The following is a 19,569-nucleotide window of genomic DNA, read 5'->3' as shown; positions in this document are numbered from 1 at the left end:
ACCAAGAGAAGGGAAATAATAAATGCTACAGCAGAAAAAAAAAGATATAGAAACTAAAAAAGGAAAAGAACAGATCAATGAAAACAAGAGCTGGTTCTTTGAAAAAATTAACAAAACGATAAACCCCTAGCAAGAGTTATCAAAAAGAAAAGAGAAAGGGTACAAATACATGTAATGACAGAGGAGAAATAACAGCAAACACCACAGAAATACAAGCAATTATAAGAGAATATTATGAAAAACTATATGCCAACATATTGGAAAACTGGAAAGAAATAGATAAATTTCTAGAAACATACAAACTACCAAAACAGAAACAGGAAGAAATAGCAAACTTGAACAGACCCATAACCAGCAAAGAAATTGAATCAGTAATCAAATCTCCCAGCAAACACAAGTCCAGGGCCAGAGGGCTTCACAGAGGAATTCTACCAAACATTTAAAGACATAATACCTATTTTTCTCAAGCTATCTAAAAAAAACAGAAATGGAAGGAATCCTTCCAAACTCAATCTATGAGGCCAGCATCACCCTGATACCAAAACCAAATAAAGACTCAACTAAATGCAAAAATTCTCAACAATATAGTAGCAAACTGAATCCAACAGTACATTAAACAAACCATTCACCATGTTCAAGTGGAATTTATTCCTGGGCTGAAAATTGGTTCAGTATTCACAAATCAATCAACATGATACACCACATTAAGAAAGAAAGGATAAGAACTATATGATCTTTTCAATAGATGGAGAAAAAGCATTTGGCAAAGTACAGCATCCTTTCATGATAAAAACCCTCAACAAAGTAGGGCAAGATGGAAGATACCTCAAAATAATAAAGGTCATATATAAAAAACCTACAACTATTATCAACTTCCATGGGAAAAACTAAGAGCTTTCTTCTAAGGTGAGGAAAAAAACATGATGTCCATTCTCACCACTGTTATTTAATATACTACTGGAAGTCCTAGCCACAGCAATCAGACAAAAAATAAATAAATAAAAAGAAATAAAAGGCACCAAGTCAGAAAGGAGGAAGCCAAATTTTCACTATCTTCAAAGACATGGCAATCTATATAGAAAACCCAAAAGACTGCACCCAAAAATTGCTATAATTGAGACACGAATTCAGCAAAGTCATAGGATACAAAATCAATGTATAGAAATCTGTTGCATTTCTATATACCAATAATGAAGCAGCAGAAAAAGAAATCAAGGAATCGTTCCCATTTACAATTGCACCAAAGACCATAAGATACCTAAGAATAAAATTAAACAAAGAGATAAAAGATCTTTACTCTGAAAACTATAAAACACAGATGAAAGAAATTGAAGATGACACAAAAAACTGAAAAAAATCCCATGCTCATGGATTGTAGGAACAAATATTGTGAAAATGTCCCAAATATTGTGAATATTGCCCAAAGCAATATATATATTTAATGCAATTCCTGTCAGATACCAACAGCAATTTTCACAGAGGTGAACAACCAATCCTAAAATTTGTATGAAATCTTGAAAGACCAAATAGCCAAAGCAACCTTGAAAAAGAAAATCAGAGCAGGAGGCATCACAATTATGGACTTCAAGTTATATGACAAAGCTGTAGCAATCAAAATATTATGGTTACCAAAACAAAAATAGATACATAGACCAACAGAACAGAATAGAAACCCAGAAATCAACCTACAATTGTATGGTGAATTAATCTTTGGCAAAGCAGGAAAGAATATCCAATGGGAAAGACAGTCTGTTTAAAAAAAAGGGTGTTGGGAAAACTGGACAGCAACATCCAAAAGAAGGAAACTGGACCACTTTCTTAACACCATACACAAAAATAAACTCAAAATGGATGAAACACCTAAATGTGAGACAGGAAACCATTAAAGTCCTAGAGGAGAGCATAAACAGTAACCTCTTTGTCACTGGCCATAGCAACTTCTTACTAGATGTCTCTTGAGTCAAGGGACACAAAAGCAAAAATAAACTATTGGAACTTAATTAAAAATAAATAGCTTCTGCAGAGCAAAGGAAACAATCAACAAAACCAGGAGACAACCAATGGAATGGGGGAAGATACTTGCAAATGACCTGATAAAGGGTTAGTAATTAAAATATACAAAGAACTTACAAAACTCAACACCAGTGAGAAAACAAATAATCCAGTGAAAGAATGGACAGAAGACACGAATAGACGTTTTTCCAAAGAAGACATCCAGATGGCCAATATACATATATTGGAATATCACTCAGCCATAAAAAAGAAAGAAATCTTGCCACTTGCAACAACATGGATGGATCTAGAGAGCATTATGCTAAGCAGAATAAGTCAGTCAGGAAAGACTAATACCATATGATTTGAATTATATTTGGAATTTGAAAAACAAAGCAAATAATCATGGGGGAGGAAATACGAAAATCAAGAAAAACTCTTAACTATAGAGAACAAACTGATGGTTACCAGAAGGGAGGCGGGGAGGGGGGTAGGTGAAATAAATGATGGGGATTAAGGAGTGCAGTTGTGATGAGCAAAAGGTATGTATGTAAATGCTGTACCACTAAATTCTATACCTGAGACTACTATTACACTGTATGTTAACTATGCAATTTAAATTAAAACTTTAAAAAATGAAATAAATAAGCTACAAAGGTGAAAAGTACAGAGGCGCCTGAGTGGCTCAGTCTGTTAAGCATCTGACTTCGGCTCAGATCATGATCTCATGGTTCATGGGTTCGAGCCCTGCATTGGGTTCTGTGCTGACAACTCAGAGCCTGGAGCCTGCTTCAGATTCTCTCTCTCTCTCTTTCTGCCCCTTCCCCACTCTTGCTGTCTCTTTCTTAAAAACAAATAAACATTAAAAATTAAAAAAAATTAAAGTACAGAATATGGAATATAGTCAATAATAGTGTAAGAACTTTGTATGGTGACAAATGGTGAACTACTTATTGTGATAAGCATTACTTATTGTGCATATTTGTCAAATCACTATGTACTGCGTGTGAAATTAATATATTTATGTCATGTATACTTGAATAATTTTTTAAATTTTGATTAGATTATCTTAAAAGAAACAGAGCATTAGCCAGTTGTTATGCTAGACCTCATTTTGTTTTATCAATTATAATTACCTATTGGCTTTTAATTACACTTGCTTTATTACAGAGTCCTGATGTTAAATTAATAAAATACATTTAAACTGTAAGTACTTTATTATACATTCAGATATCAAAACTCACATTACAATAAAATACAAAAAGATCAATTTCAAACAGATGATAAGTTGAACAACAGAGGCATAAACAAAGCCTCAACTGGATAACTGATTTCTTGTCCTAACTCTGCTTTGATATAGTCCCACATACACTTATTCTGAAGAAATGACTGTCAGTTACCAGAGATATATAGCATCTTATGATGAGCTAAGTAGGGCCACACATACATATTTGTTCCATTCATATTTGTCTACAAATTGTGCTTTTTTTTTCTTGCATTCCTAGCCCCAAATTGTGCACATAAATCACTTCTGTCTTCCGCTATTTAATCAAGCTGTTTGCACTGCTTCACGCATTGACTACTAAAATCTTGCAATTCACATTCTAGGTTAACATATTTAAAATGTAGCTTGCATTTTCAGTTACTTCTTAGAGGAACTCTACAAAACTTCCACAGCCACACTTTGAAATAGTAATTATAACAAATTATCCATTATACCAAAATAATTTATATATCCCTTATTTTACTATACTGCAAACCTATTTTTTTTTTGAGACACAGAGTGTGTGTGCATGTGGGGGAAGAATAGAGGGAGAGAAAGAATCTTAAACTGGCTCCACGCCCAGTGCGGAGCTCGATCTCAGGACACTGAGATCATGACCTGAGCCAAAATCAAGAGTAGTATGCTTAACCAACTGAGCCATCCAGGCGCTCCTACCATAAGCTTGTTCTTACTGTAAACTTATTCTTATTAGTTCTTTCTAACCTTTTTTATTATCCACGTAACTCCACCCTACCCTATTCTACATCTTCTCTAACACGCTCCCAGCAAGAAGTTTTATTGGTAATTAAAATTTGCTTTAAAAAAGGGTAAAGCCATATTCATTTACTTAGACTAGATATTCTTTTAGTGTTTCATGAATAATATTTAAATAGTATATGTTAAGATTTGAGGGCAGTTTCGGGGCGCTGGGTGACTCAGTAAGTTGAGCGTCCGACTTCAGCTTAGGTCATGTCACAGCTCGTGAGTTCAAGCCCCGCGTCAGGCTCTGAGCTGAGCCTGTTTCAGATTCTGTGTCTCCCTGTCTCTCTGCCCCTCCCCTGGCTCACACTCTGTCTCTCTCAAAAGTAAACACACAAAAAAAATTTTTTTAAAGATTTGCTTCCAGTTTCACCTAGAAGCAAATAGATAAACTATCAGATTCTCTTGTCTTCCATTCTCGATTTTACTAGAAAAACACAGGGGAAAAATTAAACACCCTGCTCTTTTGGGATTAGAGAAAGAGTCCTCAAAGCACACAATCTAGTGGTAAGTATGTAACAGTAATAAGTACATACCTATATATAGTGTGGAAAAATATATGTATACATATTTAATTCATCAAATAGTGGAAGCATAAATTGATCTCCACAAATATTTTGAATAAGCTAAGAAACTGCTTAATAACATAAAAGCCTTATGGAACACAACCCAAATCATAAAGCCACAGGTAAAGACCCTTCTTTCTTCTTCATTTGAAAGAAGAAACCAAAACCAAAACCAAAATATTTCCTATCCTGCCAAAATCTATCTTTGGATGTCAGTTTGAGGAACTCTGTATTAAGGTACCCAATTAATTCCATCAAATGTCTTTTAACTGTGATTTATGACTATAAAAGAGAGGTTTTGTTTTTATACCTGGTAGAAAGGCTTTGTGTATGAGTGAATGCATGCTTACTGTGGATTTTTTTCAAGATCATCATTTTATTTTTAAGATAAATTATTTCAAGATCAAAGAAAACCCTCAAATTTAAAAATTGCCATAAAACTTGCAGACCTCTGAAGACATTTCCTTGGACTCACAGGGGTCTGCAGACCTTAGTTTGAAAGACATTGTCCTAAGTTAAGCCTGTGACATTAAGTCAGAAAACATATGTTACTGTCAAATTATAGGCGAATATATGTTTAAAGTATGGGATTAACATTGACCCCTAATGTTTTTGCTGGCACTGCATTTCTCCTGCCTAGTTTTTTTTTTTTCATGTAGATATGAAACACAAAGGCAGAGATTATCACACAACTGTGTTTCTAAATATTTCATTACAATCATATTCCTTGGTGTTAATCAGCAAAGATCTGCACATATGAAATGCACTGTCCAGTGTTTGATCATGACCATACTCAGGAATTGTTATTTTACTGCTAATTAATCCAGGAAACCTGATAACAATTTGCAAAAATATTCTTAAAGCTACTTAAAGACTACAGCTTCATCTGTGAATTATGAGAACACATATTACTACAATATACTTTGCAATAATGAGAAATTAGGGGAAAACTGTATCAAAATAACCATTTCCTCTTCATGTCACTGTTCTCAAATTTTTCCAGTATATGAATGTGTCACGTCATATATTTTGACAATTTACTCATTTATTGAAATTTATTTCTTAAGCATCTATTGTGGGCATAGAATCATTAATATACTGTGTCCTGAACATAAGTCTTTTTAAAAACTTTTTAATGTTTATTTATTTTTGAGACAGAGACAGAGCGTGAATAGGGGAGGAGAAGAAAGAGGGAGACACAGAATCTGAAACAGGCTCCAGGCTCTGAGCTGTCAGCAGAGCCCGATGCAGGACTGGAACCCACTAACTGTGAGATCATGACCTGAGCCGAAGTCAGACGCTCAACCAACTGAGCCATCCAGGCGCCCCCTAAACATAAGTTTTAAACCAATTTCAAAAGGGTCAAAAGAGTCAAAAGAACAAAAGTGTTTCTCAATGTCTTTATTACTTCTCTTTAAAATTTAAGGAAAGTACAAAAAAAATAAATTCAAAAAGAATGAAGGACCTAAATGTGAGACAGGAAACCATCAAAATCCTAGAGGAGAAAACAGGCAACAACCTCTATGACCTCAGCTGCAGCAATTTCTTACTAGACATAGCTCCATAGGCAAGGGAAACAAAAGCAGAAAATAACTACTGGGACCTCATCAAAATAAAAAGCTTCTGCACAGGGAAGGAAACAATCCACAAAACTAAAAGGTAACTGATGGAATGGAAGAAGATATTTGTAAATGACACATTGGATAAAAGGGGTAGTATCCAAAAATCTATTTAAAAAAACCTAAACTCAACACCAAAAAATCAAATAATCCAATGAAGAAATGGGCAGAGGACATGAATAGACACTTTTCCAAATAAGACATCCAGATGGCTAACAGACATATGAAAAAAAGGCTCAACATCATTCATTAGCAGGGAAATACAAATCAAAACCACAATGAGATACCAACTTACACCTGTCAGAATAGCTAAAACTAACAACTCAGGAAACAACAGATGTTGGCAAGAATGTAGAGAAAGAGGAACCCTTTTTCACTGTTGGTGGGAATGGAAACTCATGCAGCCACTCTGGACAACAGTATGGAGGTTCCTTAAAAAGATAAAAATAGAATTACCCTACAACTCAGCAATTGCACTACTAGGTATTTATCCAAAGGATACAAAAATGCTGATTTGAAGGTGCACACACACCCCGATGTTTATAGCAGTGCTATGAACAATAGCCAAATTATGTAAAGTGCCCAAATGTCTATCAACTGATGAATGGAAAAAGAAGAGGTGGTATATACCAGGGAATATTATTCAGCCATCAAAATGAATGAAATTTGGGGTGCTTGGATGGCTCAGTAGGTTAAGTGTCCAACTTCAGATCAGGTCATGATATCGTGGTTCGTGAAGTTGAGCCCCACATTAAGCTCTATGCTGACAGCTCAGAGCCTGGAGCCTACTTGGGATTCTGTGTTTCCCTCTCTCTCTGCCCCTCCCCCAGGCTCTCTCTCTGTCTCTCAAAAATAAATAAATATTAAACTTTTGTTTTAAATATTAGAAAAAAATGAAATCTTGCCATTTGCAACAACGTGGATGGAACTAAAGGTATTATGCTAAGTGAAGTAAGTCAATCAGAGAAAGGCAAATATATGATTTCACTCATATGTGGAATTTAAGAAACAAAACATGAACACAGGGGAAGGAAAGTAAAACTACAATAAGATAAAAACATGAAGGCAAATCATAAAAGACTCTTAAATATAGAGAACAAACTGAGGGTTGACAGAGGGGAGGTTGCTGGGGGCTGGGAGCTGGGCATTAAAAGAGGGCACTTGTTCAGAAAAAAAAATTGAAGAAAGTGGGCAATGAATAGCATAGGTGGTAGTTATTAAGATACTGATCCTAAAGAAAAGTTTAACAGTTTGATGGCTTTGCCTGCACTTAATACTTTTTATTAATGTATGGATGTAATAACTTCCTAAAATTTAATTAATAAATAAAATCATGGATTTTAAGTTAGAAATGCTGTTAGATAGTATGAATACTATGCCCTCTTTTCACAGTTGAATAAACGGAGGGTCATAAAGTCATCTATTTCAGAGCTTGCTTTATGAAAATTGTCTAATGTATATCATAAGTTCTTCAATGTCTAATTCACCTCATCCAACATCTAGCACATTACTAAATAAATGCTTTTGAGGATGATGATACTTAGATATCAACTGAAGGACAATCTTGACTTTTCTAGGTCTACTGTAATTGGATGGCATAAACAGAAATTTATTATCTCACAATTATGAAGTCTAGAAGTATGAAATCAAAGTATTGGGAGAGTTTTTCTCTCTGAGGGTGGTGAGGGAAGGCTCTGTTCTCTCCTCGTTTATACATGGACATCTTCATGTTCATATGGCATTCTCTATGCATACCAATATCCAGACTTCCCCTTTTATAAAGACACCAGTTACATCTGGTTAAGGGCCTACTTTACTCAAGTATGACCTCATCTTAATTTAACTAATTATATCTGTGATGACCCTATTTCAAAATAAATTTACATTCTGAGATACGGAGGGCGGGGGGTAGAACTTCAATGAATTTTTGGGGGTAGGAGACACAGTTCAAACCATACACTAATTGCTTATTCCCATTACAAGATTAGAAGCTGACTTTCCTTATCAGCCAAAAAGGCCATCAATTCCTGTGCCCCTCACACACACCCAGTGATATCTACATCTTCATGCATGAAATCTGCAAATATGTTAAATTCCAACACAAAAGTGAATTAAGGTTACAGAAAGAATTAAGATTTATAATCAGCTGACCTTAAAATAAAGAGATTATTTTAGATTATCTGATCTGAGTGGGCCAGATGTAATCACAAGGATCCTTAAATGTGGAAGATGGAGACAGAAGAGTGCCAGAGTGATGCGATATGAGAAAGATTTGATTGGCCATTGCTAGCTTTGAAGATGGATGCAGCCACAAGCCAAAGAGGGTAGCCTCTAGAAGCTAAAAAAGGTAATAAAGTAAATTATTTCCTAGAGCCTTTAGGGGAAAAAATCCCTGTTGACACGTTGATTTTAACTCAATGATACCTATTTCAGACTTCAAACCACCAGAACATAATGCATGTGTTATTGTAAGCCTCTATGTTTGTGGTGATTTGTTACAGTAGCAAATGGAAAACTAAGTATAGTTTCTTTTGAAGATATTAGTGACAGTGACCCCAATACGTTCATACTCTTTTGTAACACTCTGTTGACAATTAGGAAAAATATCATTTCAACAGTAAGGCCATTACTACCATCAAAATAATTGGATTCACTCAGGCTAAACAATTTTACCCATCACACAAGAGTAGCTATTCTCCCAATGAGATAGACTCCAAAATGAAGTAAAGCTGATGTATATTAGACAAGTAAGACTTTGATTACATATTTCTTTACACATGTGAAAACTGTATAAAAGAAATTAAGGGATTTTTCTGATTATCAGCTCTTAAAAGTCTAAGTTGCACAGAAAGTCATATTTCACTTTATATCAGTGCTTCTCAGAGTTTAATGTGCATATGAGTTACTTGGAGATATTAAAATGCAGAATCTGATTCAGTAGGTCTTGGTTGAGGACACAGATTCTGCAATTTCTAAGAAGTTCCCAGGTGATGCTCATGCTTGTACTCCACGTAACACACTTTGAGGAGCAAAAATTTAATAGATATGGATGCATTCAACCCTACCAGAAAAGTACACTGGCTAAACATCACAATCAATAATGAGTTTTTAAAAGTGTCTCTTTACATTAAGCACTAGCAGTTGGGAAAAGAAGAAAAAACTGAAACTTACCTTTAGCACCTTTTATTTTTGAGAGAGAGAGACAGGGAGAGACAGAGAGACAGACAGAGCATGAGAAGGGGAGGGGCAGAGAGAGAGGGAGATGCAGAATCTGAAGCAGGCTCCAGGTTCTGAGCTGCCAACACAGAGCCCAACACGGGGCTCAAACCCATGAATTGTGAAATCATGACCTGAGCCGAAGTTGGTCGCTTAACTGACTGAGCCACCCAGGTGCCCCAAAACTGACCTTGAGCATCTTTCAAACATCCATTGGTGATAAAAGTGAACCTGCAGGTTCTAAATAAAATGTCTGACTAATTATTTTAATAATTTACATACATATTCAAAAATAACTCCATGCTGTCTCAGGATAGCGGGGATAAGTCAAGGCTGAGTATTCTATGACTAATGTAATAGTCCCACTAATGTAGAATATATTTTTTTTCCATATTTCATAATGCCCTGGGTCTCTTTCAATTGTTGTTCTATTGAGGAGATTTCAACACACCTCATGGGTCTATGGAAAGGTAAAGCTATTTGGAGGATGGGTCTCAGATCATTACTTTCCTAAATGGCATAACTACTTCATCCATAAAACACACAATACATAGCCCAAGTCAACCAAGTAAGACAATATGTAAAGAAAGATATTAGTGTATAATGTATATAAACAATGTATATTAGTGTAACAAAACAAAACCCAAAGAAGACATGCTTTTGCCATTGCTTTGTACTTGACAATAAGAAAGAATAGTGTACGGGTCTATATGCCCTCAGCCTCTGAAGCCATTGGAGGCCAACACAATGATCCCTTTCTCTTAAGCCTTGGCCTTTCTATTAAAATTGTTTAGGGGCACCTGGGTGACTCAGTCAGTTAAGTATCCGACTTTGGCCTAGGTCATGAGCTCAAAGTTACCTAGTTTGAGTCCCATGTCAGGCTCTGTGCTGACAGCTCAGAGCCTGGAGCCTATTTCAGGTTCTGTGTCTCCTTCTCTCCCTCTCTCTCAATGCCCCTCTGCCACTCACGCTCTGTTTCTCTCAAAAATAAACATAAAAAAATTAAAATTATTTGTCTCCACTGACAGAAAAAGGAAAAATGTCATAGACATAAAGACTCTGAAAGACAGTCTCTTTCTCAGAAAGAGAAATTAGGGGGAAATTACATACACACACATATATACATACATACAAACAATTTTTAAAAACAATAAATAAAGATGGGCCTCACTCTAGCTCTCTAGTCCATAACCTAGTAAAGAGTGCAGCATCTACAATGGCATCTCCTTTAAAGCCCTGGCTCTGCCACTTACTTCTTGCATGACCTTGGGCAAGCATCATGCACAAACTGTTGTGTACATGAGAAAATTGCCTACCTGAGACATACTTGCATTTAAAAATCTTAAAATAAACTGCCACCAACTCCAAGGGAAAAACTGCTAAGAAAATGTTTTCCCAAATTTTTGTCACTCTGACAATACATTTTTTGAGTATACCTACACACAATATTACATTAGTTTTACGTGTACAACTCAGTGATATGACAAGTTTACACATTATGCTATGTTCAAAAGTGTAGCTACCATCTGTCCCATTACATAGTGATTACAATATTATTAACTGCATTCTTTATGTTCTGTTTTTTATTCCTTTGACTTAATCATTCCATAACTGAAGGCCTGTATCTCCCTCCCCCCTTTACCCATTTTGTCCAAATCTCCATCCTCCTCCATTTTAAAGCTTCTAAGGATCAACCCAATTCGAACATAACTCTAGTTATAAAACAATAGGAGACCAAGAAGGTAGGACAGCTTCTATTGCAGATTTCTTTATGGATGACAAATGTAAAGTATAACATTTAATTGATATAATATAATCTCATTTATTTAGTTGCCATGTACCTAGATATCCAATTAATCCAGGAAATTTTGGTACTAGTTGGTATATGGATGACTCCACTTCCACAGACAGGTTTCAGTCTGTTGTCTTGAAATTTTACATACTAGAAAGGTCTCATAGTGTTAGTTACAGCTTCTGAATATGCTAACCTCTCCAGCTCCCTTCTTATGCAGAATATATCTCTCTAGAATTTTCACTGCTTACTTCCAAACCACTATACCTAGATATAATGTACTCTATACAAGTATACTGAGACAGCACTAATTTCATGTTTAGCTGACTCTAATATAAAATTAAAATCAACAATTCAAGTATTTTTACTGTGTTTGGGGGTAACAATACACAATATATAATTCTTTCTGGAAGTACAATACAATTTTAAAAGCAGAACTAATTAAATATCTTTAAATATATATTTCATACAAAATTTAATGCCATATTTTTCAATCGAGACCAAGAAAGTATGTTTTAGTAAAATACCTAAAAAGAAATGTAGGTATACACCATTTGGTCAGGCTTAGAAATCAGCGACTTTATACAAGTAGTATGTTGTTCATGGAAAACATTTTGATATCACACACACACACGCACACAATTAGGCTGGGACTCCAGATATTCAGATTCTTGCTAAAGCTCTGCCAAAGATTCATTGCATATTACTTTGGTCAAGTATAGTTTCATGATTAAAAGTCAAAACAGGGGCTCCTGGGTGGCTCAGTTGGTTGAGCATCTGACTTCGGTTCAGGTCATGATCTCACAGTTTATGGGTTCAAGCCCCATGACGGGCTCTATGCTGACAGCTCAGAGGCTGGAGCCTGCTTCGGATTCTGGTGCTCCCTCTCTCTGCCTCTCCCCTGCCAGCACTCTGTGTCTCTCTCTCAAAAATAAACATTTTTTTTAAAAAAAGAGTCAAAACAGACCAATGTTTGAACTCTGTGACATTTTATAGTTGTGTGGCCCCAAGGAAGTCAACCACTTTAAGCCACTGTTTTCCCACTTGTAAAATGAGAAATAATACTGGAAACTATCTCTTAGGGATGTCGTGAGGTTTAAATGTGACAACATATATAAAGTTGTTAGCACAGTGCCTGGTATTAAGTGTTTAATAAATATTACCATTTATTAATGCTGCTAAGGTACTACACTTCTCTATACTTCAGCTTCCTCATTTATAAAATGGGGAGATTGGCTCATCATTATAAAATCTCCTGCAGCTCAAACTAAAACTTAAATGACAATGTCCAATGCCATCCTTTCATTGAGATAGGAATTGTAAAATAAACCTTAAAACACAAATACCACACTTCTATTTTTTTATATGTTTTCTAAAATCGGCAGCATATGATGTATAGGGGCACATGTACCTCCATGTTTATAGCAGCACTTTCAACAATATCCAAATTACTACGGAAAGACCCTAAATGTCAATCAATTGATGAATGGATAAAGAAGATGTGGTTTATATATACAATGGAATACTACTTGGAAATGAAAAAGAAATAAAGTCTTGCCATTTGCATCAACGCGGATGGAACTGGAGGGTATTATGCTAAATAAAATAAGTCAGTCAGAGGAAGACAGATACCATACATTTTCACTCATATGTGGATCTTGAGAAACTTAACAGAAGAACATGGGGGAGGGGAGGGGAAAAAAGTTACAGATGGAGGGAGGCAAACCATAAGAGACTCTTAAATACAGAGAACAAACTGAGGGTTGATGGGGGGTTGGGGGAGAAGGGAAAGTGGATGATGGGCATTGAGGAAGGTACTTTTTGGAATGAGCATTGAGTATTGTATGGAAACCAATTTGACAAATTATATTAAAAAATAAAATAAGGGGGCGCCTGGGTGGTTCAGTCGGTTAAGCATCCGACTTCAGCTCAGGTCACGATCTCGCGGTCCACGAGTTCGAGCCCCGCGTCAGGCTCTGGGCTGATGGCTCAGAGCCTGGAGCCTGCTTCCGATTCTGTGTCTCCCTCTCTCTCTGCCCCTCCCCCGTTCATGCTCTGTCTCTCTCTGTCTCAAAAATAAATAAACTTTAAAAAAAATTAAAAATAAAATAAAATGAATAAACATTAAAAAATAATAATAATAAAAATTGGCAGCATATTCCTAAGCATTACATTCTATCTAGAGTGTCCTACCTTTGAATAGTTTAGTCTATTGGTCTATATGTGAATATCTAGGTAAGTCTTATTAATTACTATGAAACGGTTGCAAGCTAAAACACTTTGAGGGAATTTACATAATATAGGTAATAAGAGAAAAAGTCAAGGACAAAGGATTTTCCCTTATAGTAAATAACATTCACAGTTCATTCATAATGATATATGACAAATATTTTTAAATTTATAGGTTATAATACCCTTCTAGAATGGTTATTATCCACTTCTAGAATGATTATTATCCACGTTCTTAAGCCACATATGATATTGTTTGGCATGGTGCCTCAAAGTGAAGCAGCAGCCAAAGTGAAATCTGTGGAAAGCCTCTATATTAAACAATGTCTATCAAATAAACTCAGCTCCATGAAACAATGCACTTTGAAGCTGAAAGGGTAGGAAAGTGGCAAGTGATAGGTTATATGATAGCAATTATGATAGCCATCACAATGATTAGCTCTGATTTAACAGAGGTACAAATGAAAACTATTAGTGACAGTCAATGCAAATCAGCAACTGTATGATATATTGCAATAAAACACAGTAAATAAGTAGTAGGTTTTAACAGAACATACATGATGTAATGTCATAAAAGAGAAATACAGAAAATGGGAAATGTCTTAGTATTTTTCAAACTGAGAAAGTTAGAGATAGAAACACTTCTGGGTTAATGTCCCCTTGGTCTTTTATGAAGACAGTATATATTTGGAGGCCACCCACTATATAGATATGTCCATATTGCCTTTTCTCTGACTCATACTCAAGTTTATTCAGTCACTGGAGGGTACCTTGCCTAAGCAATGATGAATAAATTTTCACATATATACAGTTTTCTCTATAATAATACTACTTTGTTACCCAAGAAATTGGGATACAAAGACAATATATGGTTATAGATACTTCCAATAATCATCCAGGTGCTGTAGGCAGAAGATAAAGAATTAGATGGCATGGTCCCAACCCTTAAGAGGGGGTTTAAAATCCACTTGAAAATTTTAGTCCAACACACACACATGCACACACCCAAATAAGACAATAATACAGGCTATAAGAAAGTGACAAATATAAGAACTGATGTAGAAGTTCTAGAAAAGGTGAGCTTAATGATGGTTGGGTTACACTTGGAAGGCACTTATGGAGAGGTATAAATTGAGTTGAGTTTTCAAATTCGGTACGATCTGAATGGGCAGAAGAGAAGGCATCCTGGGTGAAGGGAATGGTGGTGAGCAAGGAGCAAAGCTCTGGAGATAGATTGTCCAAAGGACATTAAGGAGAATTATACACTGAAGAATCAAGTAAAATAAGACTCCTATGGTACAATAAAGCCAGATTATGAAGTTTTTGCAATCCAAGTGGAGTTGGGCTTGAAACAATAAAAAAAAAATAGAGCTAAGAATATTTTGGTGAAGAAAATGACTTGGTAAAAGAAGTGCTCACTGACCATTAGTCTGGCAGAATAAATTAGGGATTTGGGGCACAAGTGAAAGCTGGCTAGGAGGTTCCTGGAGTGACTGGATGGGTGGTGAAGATAGCTTATATTGTAGGATAAAGGAAGAATTGTAATAGTGACCTTTGAAAATAAAATTTCCCAGGACTTGACAACCCCTTAACTATAAAAAATAGGCGGGAAAAATCAGATTTCTCTATGAAATAGTCGAGAGTTAATAACACTACTGTACAATTTTTCCACCAAGAACAAACAGGCAGGTTTTTCCTCACAATTGCTGAGTAATATTGCCCCTCCCAAAAAAGGAGAGTTAGAAAGGGTCTCTCAAACAGGATCTGACTTTGGTGGTTTTAGCAGAGAAACAGAGGAAGAAAGAAGGAAGAAAATCTTAGCACCAACCTGAAAGGGAGACCAAGGCTTTATAAGAAATCGTTTCAAGAAAGAAAGAAGAAAAAAGAAGACAAGAAAGTTAAATTTCTTACTCTGACTCTCCACAATGGGTCTCACTCTGAGTCTCTCCAAAGAGTTTAAATTTCAAAATCATTGAATGGTACCTCAAATCAGAGTTCACTGAAGATTAAAAGTTGGATTCATTTGAATAATTAGTGGGTTGTTTTTTTTTTCTTCCAAAGGTTTCTCATCTCAGTAATTTCTACTCCACAGATTCCTCTCCGACTTCTTTCAATTATTACAAACCTGGTAACTGTAGATTAAGAATCTGCTTTCTTAAATTCATCAGACCCATTTGGGGTCTGGGTATGCCCAATAAGCCAGATTTAAAATAACTGGCACACCCCTCTCCATCAATCAGCACTTGAAATATCACAGGGCCAACTCCCCAGCTCTTTCTATATTCAGCCCAGACAGAGCTCAGCGCCACCTCCTCCAGCGAAACCGAAAAGGCGCCTGCGCAAACTCTACGTCTATTCTTCTCGCCACGAACTCCCCCCTCCCCCTCCCCCACATGTTCTTAATGCGCAAGCGCAGCACTCAGTGAGTTTGAGTAGGACTGTGAGAAATCGGCTGTCCAGTGAAATCTGGTAGTGGTAGAATTCATCCCCCGCCCCCGCCTCCTTTCTTCAGAGGCAAATGTGCCACTTCCTCCTACTCCGAAGGCAGAAGCGCATCCCCAACGTTGCCCTCTCTAGGAGCAAGATCCTTTGCACTCTGGCAATACCTGCTATATCCCTATCCTCAGCTCTTTTTTAACCTTACGCTGCCGCCAGCCTTTGCTTGGAAACTAGAGACAGTTGGCTCCCCAAAAGCCGCCGCAAATTTGTTGGCAGACTCTGTAGGCCTCTGAACCTATAAGCTCCCTACTGGGCAAAGCATTAGCTCGGTGTCTTGCTCATCGTCTTTCACCCTTCACACCCACCCAGACTGGGTACTTACCTCGCAGCGTGGTGCGGTCACTGGAAGGATCGCAGGATCCCCAATCAGGCCAGTGCCGGGGCAGGCAGATTCAGCAAGATTTTTCCTGGGTCTTACAGCCTCCTCAGACAATGAAATCAGCGTGTCCGATCATCAATTCTCATCATGATTGTGACGTCACAAAAGACAGCGACCAATGGGAGCCCGAGATCAGCTCGGACAGTCCCAGGCCTCAGCCCAGAACCCAAGAGTGGGGAGGGGGGAGGAAAGATAGCTGCCTGCAGTGGGGCTGCCTCTTCCCTGCTATCAGCTGTGTCCAAGGCCAGGCCTTTCTGTATCTTTCCCTTCCTGAATAGCTGTGAACACCCAGCATCCCTGTGACTATAATAGTTAATATGCCACCATTTGAGCAGGTGCTGTCTGGTCTTCCAACTTGAGATTTGCTTTCAACAGAATTGTTGCATGCCAAAATCAAATGATGACATACAGAAATAGTCTTTTGTGGTCAGTGTTCAATTGACATGCATATATTCAGTGTTACTAAAATCAAGAAGGTATCTATCAAGCTTTTGGAATTTGTCAATAAGAGCAAGTGTACTGTTTTATGTGACCAGTTGACTCTGGCAACTAAAACAAATTAAAATTATGACTTCTGTTCACCTAACATCAATCCTGTTCTGCCAGAAGTTAGTTGCATGGTCACAGCTACACCATTGCAAGAAAAATAAAAAACAATTCAAGCCATATGTTACACAGTTAACACCCCCCAAATTTGCTGGGTGCCATAAGAGATGTACAATTTACTGGACCTATGCTATTATAGAACTTATAACATCATTCAGAAGACAAGATTAGCACACATTAAACATTCACAACACTAAAATTAAGTACATTATTGGGTGCTCAATTATCAACTATGGACAAGATATACATCATTTGATGACTGGAAACAACAGTGAGGTGATGACAGTTGGGGGAGCATTTTATTTTGTAATTGAAACTTGAGATAGTTCCTGAATGATGGATAAAAGAGAACTGAAAGCACTGTCTTAAAGGGGAAGGAATAGACAAAAATTAGGAAGGCATAAATATATATATGAGGACACCCGTGATAAAACCAGCCTAGAAAATAAAGGGCATATATGAGGACTTGTGGGGAAATAGGATAGGAAATAGGATAAGTCTTTGAAAATAGGCAGAGAATGTTGATTTCATTAAAAGCCACTAAAGACCCTAAGGCAGGGTACCTCAAACCTATACAATCTAGAGAGCAGCTTCAATGATTTTTTAAAAGAAAATAAAATCATGCCCAGCTCCAGAATGTCCAATAGCTTACATTCACATATTCTATAAAATGAAAATTTCTTACCATAGTCTGAAACTCCTAATTTATCTGGCCTTTGCCATCTTTCTGTCCTCACCTCCTGCCACCCTGCAATTAACTCACTTTCAAATCACACAGGCCTATCCGTTTCTCAAACAAATTAATCTCATGACCACATCAGAACCCTTGCACTATTGTTCCTTTTGATCTTTGCCTGACTTTACTCCCTTATTTGATTCATATCTCTGTCGTCATGTAACTTCATTAAAAGTAATATCTAAAATTTTAAAGACATTACACTGTAATGCTATTTCAAATTGTGATCTTCTCAACACTTCATCTATCTCCCTATACTCCCTTTCCTCTTTTATTTCTCTTCATAGCACTTACTATCTAACATGCTCTTTATTTTTAGTTATTGAAAATATGAGCCCCATGATGGCAGGATTTTTTTTTGTCTGCCTTGATTATTTTTATATCCCTGGCTTCTAGAAGAGTCCTGGATACAAAGTAGACAAATCAGTAAGTTTTTGTTGAATGAATGACTGAAAGCAAATTTTTCAAGTAATTGGTCATCAATTTGCAGCTTGAATCAGATCAGGGATAGTCTGGAAAAAGAAAGATCAGTTAGACAGTTGTAGTGGTAATACAGCTTCTAGATGACTCAGTCCTAGATCAGGGTGTCAAGAGCAGTAATAAAGAGAAATTATTGAATTTCAAAGAAGGAATGATTAGGATGAAAATGGAGGATTCAGAGATAGACTACCTATGATAGGAAAACAAATTCATTAAGTACACACTGCATATCTTGAACTTAGGTGATTTGAGAGAAAAAGAAGGGAAGGATCCCTACCTTTAAAGAATGTATAGTCCAACTGATAAAGAGGAGACAAATATGAAACCAGAGTACAAACAGAGGTAATTAAATTCACCCAGTTTCTCAGTCTTCTTTTCCCTTCACACTCTACATCCAAGCCACTCATGAATCCTGTAGGTTTTACCTTCAAAATATGTCCAAAATCTAAGCACTCCTTACATCTTCCATTACTATTCCAACAGTCAAAGTCACTATTGTTTCTAGCTTGAACCACTGCAAAATCATCTTATATGGTTTGCTATTGTCTACTACTACCTTTTTTTTTTAACGTTTATTTATTTTTGAGACAGAGAGAGACAGAGCATGAACGGGGGAGGGTCAGAGAGAGAGGGAAACACAGAATCTGAAACAGGCTCCAGGCTCTGAGCCAGCACAGAGCCCGACGGGGGGCTCGAACTCTAGGAACGCGAGATCGTGACCTGAGCCGAAGTCGGACACTTAAACGACTGAGCCACCCAGGCGCCCCTACTACTACCTTTTTTAATACTTTCTCTTTTTTTTTAACTTTTCAACATTTATTTATTTATGAGAGACAGAAGACACAGAGTGTGGGTGGAGGAGGGGCAGGGAGAGAGAGAGGGAGACACAGAATCCTAAGCAGGCTCCAGGCTCTGAACTGTTAGCACAGAACCCGATGTGGGACTTGAACTCATGAACCACCAGATTATGACCTGAGCCGAAGTTGGATGCTTAACTGACTTAGCTACCAAGGCACAAGAACACTTTCTGTTAATAGCAGTCAAAATATTCTTTGTAAAGTTGAATAGGATCATATTATTTCCCAGCTTAAAATCCTCAAAATGCTTCCCAACACATTAACAATAAAATCACAAATCATTCTTAGGGTTTGTTTCCTACCACTTCTTTCTGCCCTGCATCATTATGCTACACTGGCATTTTTTTTCACCCTCTCTCCTTCTTTCTGGAAATCCTGTTGTCTTTTTGGAGACTTTTCACCTGCTATGCCTTCTTGGAAAACTCTTCTCCAAGATCTTCACATAGCATACTACTTCACCAAGGTTGCCAGCTAAAATTTACTTCCTCAGATGTGTCTTTATGGAATAATTTATTTAAAATAGCATCCCCGGGGCGCTTGGGTGGCTCAGTGGGTTAAGCGGCCAACTTCCGCTC

General features: G+C 36.9%; 1 protein-coding gene across 3 annotated transcripts in view; it reads right to left on the bottom strand.

Annotated features, from left to right (window-relative positions):
- Positions 1-16,394, bottom strand: part of HDX (highly divergent homeobox) — a 170,044-nt gene extending 153,650 nt beyond the window's left edge. For 2 of the 3 annotated variants that reach the window (XM_019429493.2, XM_019429492.2), the window contains exon 1: positions 16,259-16,394. The gene's annotated coding sequence lies outside the window, so the exon portion shown is untranslated. Of the gene's footprint in view, positions 1-15,562; positions 15,680-16,258 lie in introns of those variants that run through there. The other variant, XM_053891449.1, reaches the window with a different exon arrangement.
- Positions 16,395-19,569: the final 3,175 nt, after the last annotated feature.

This window comes from Panthera pardus, unplaced genomic scaffold (assembly GCF_024362965.1).
Source record: "Panthera pardus isolate Hobbes unplaced genomic scaffold, ASM2436296v1 HiC_scaffold_27, whole genome shotgun sequence".
Lineage (NCBI taxonomy): Eukaryota > Metazoa > Chordata > Mammalia > Carnivora > Felidae > Panthera > Panthera pardus.
Note: the sequence above shows the minus strand (reverse complement) of the source record. Positions and strands in the feature narration are given on the sequence as shown.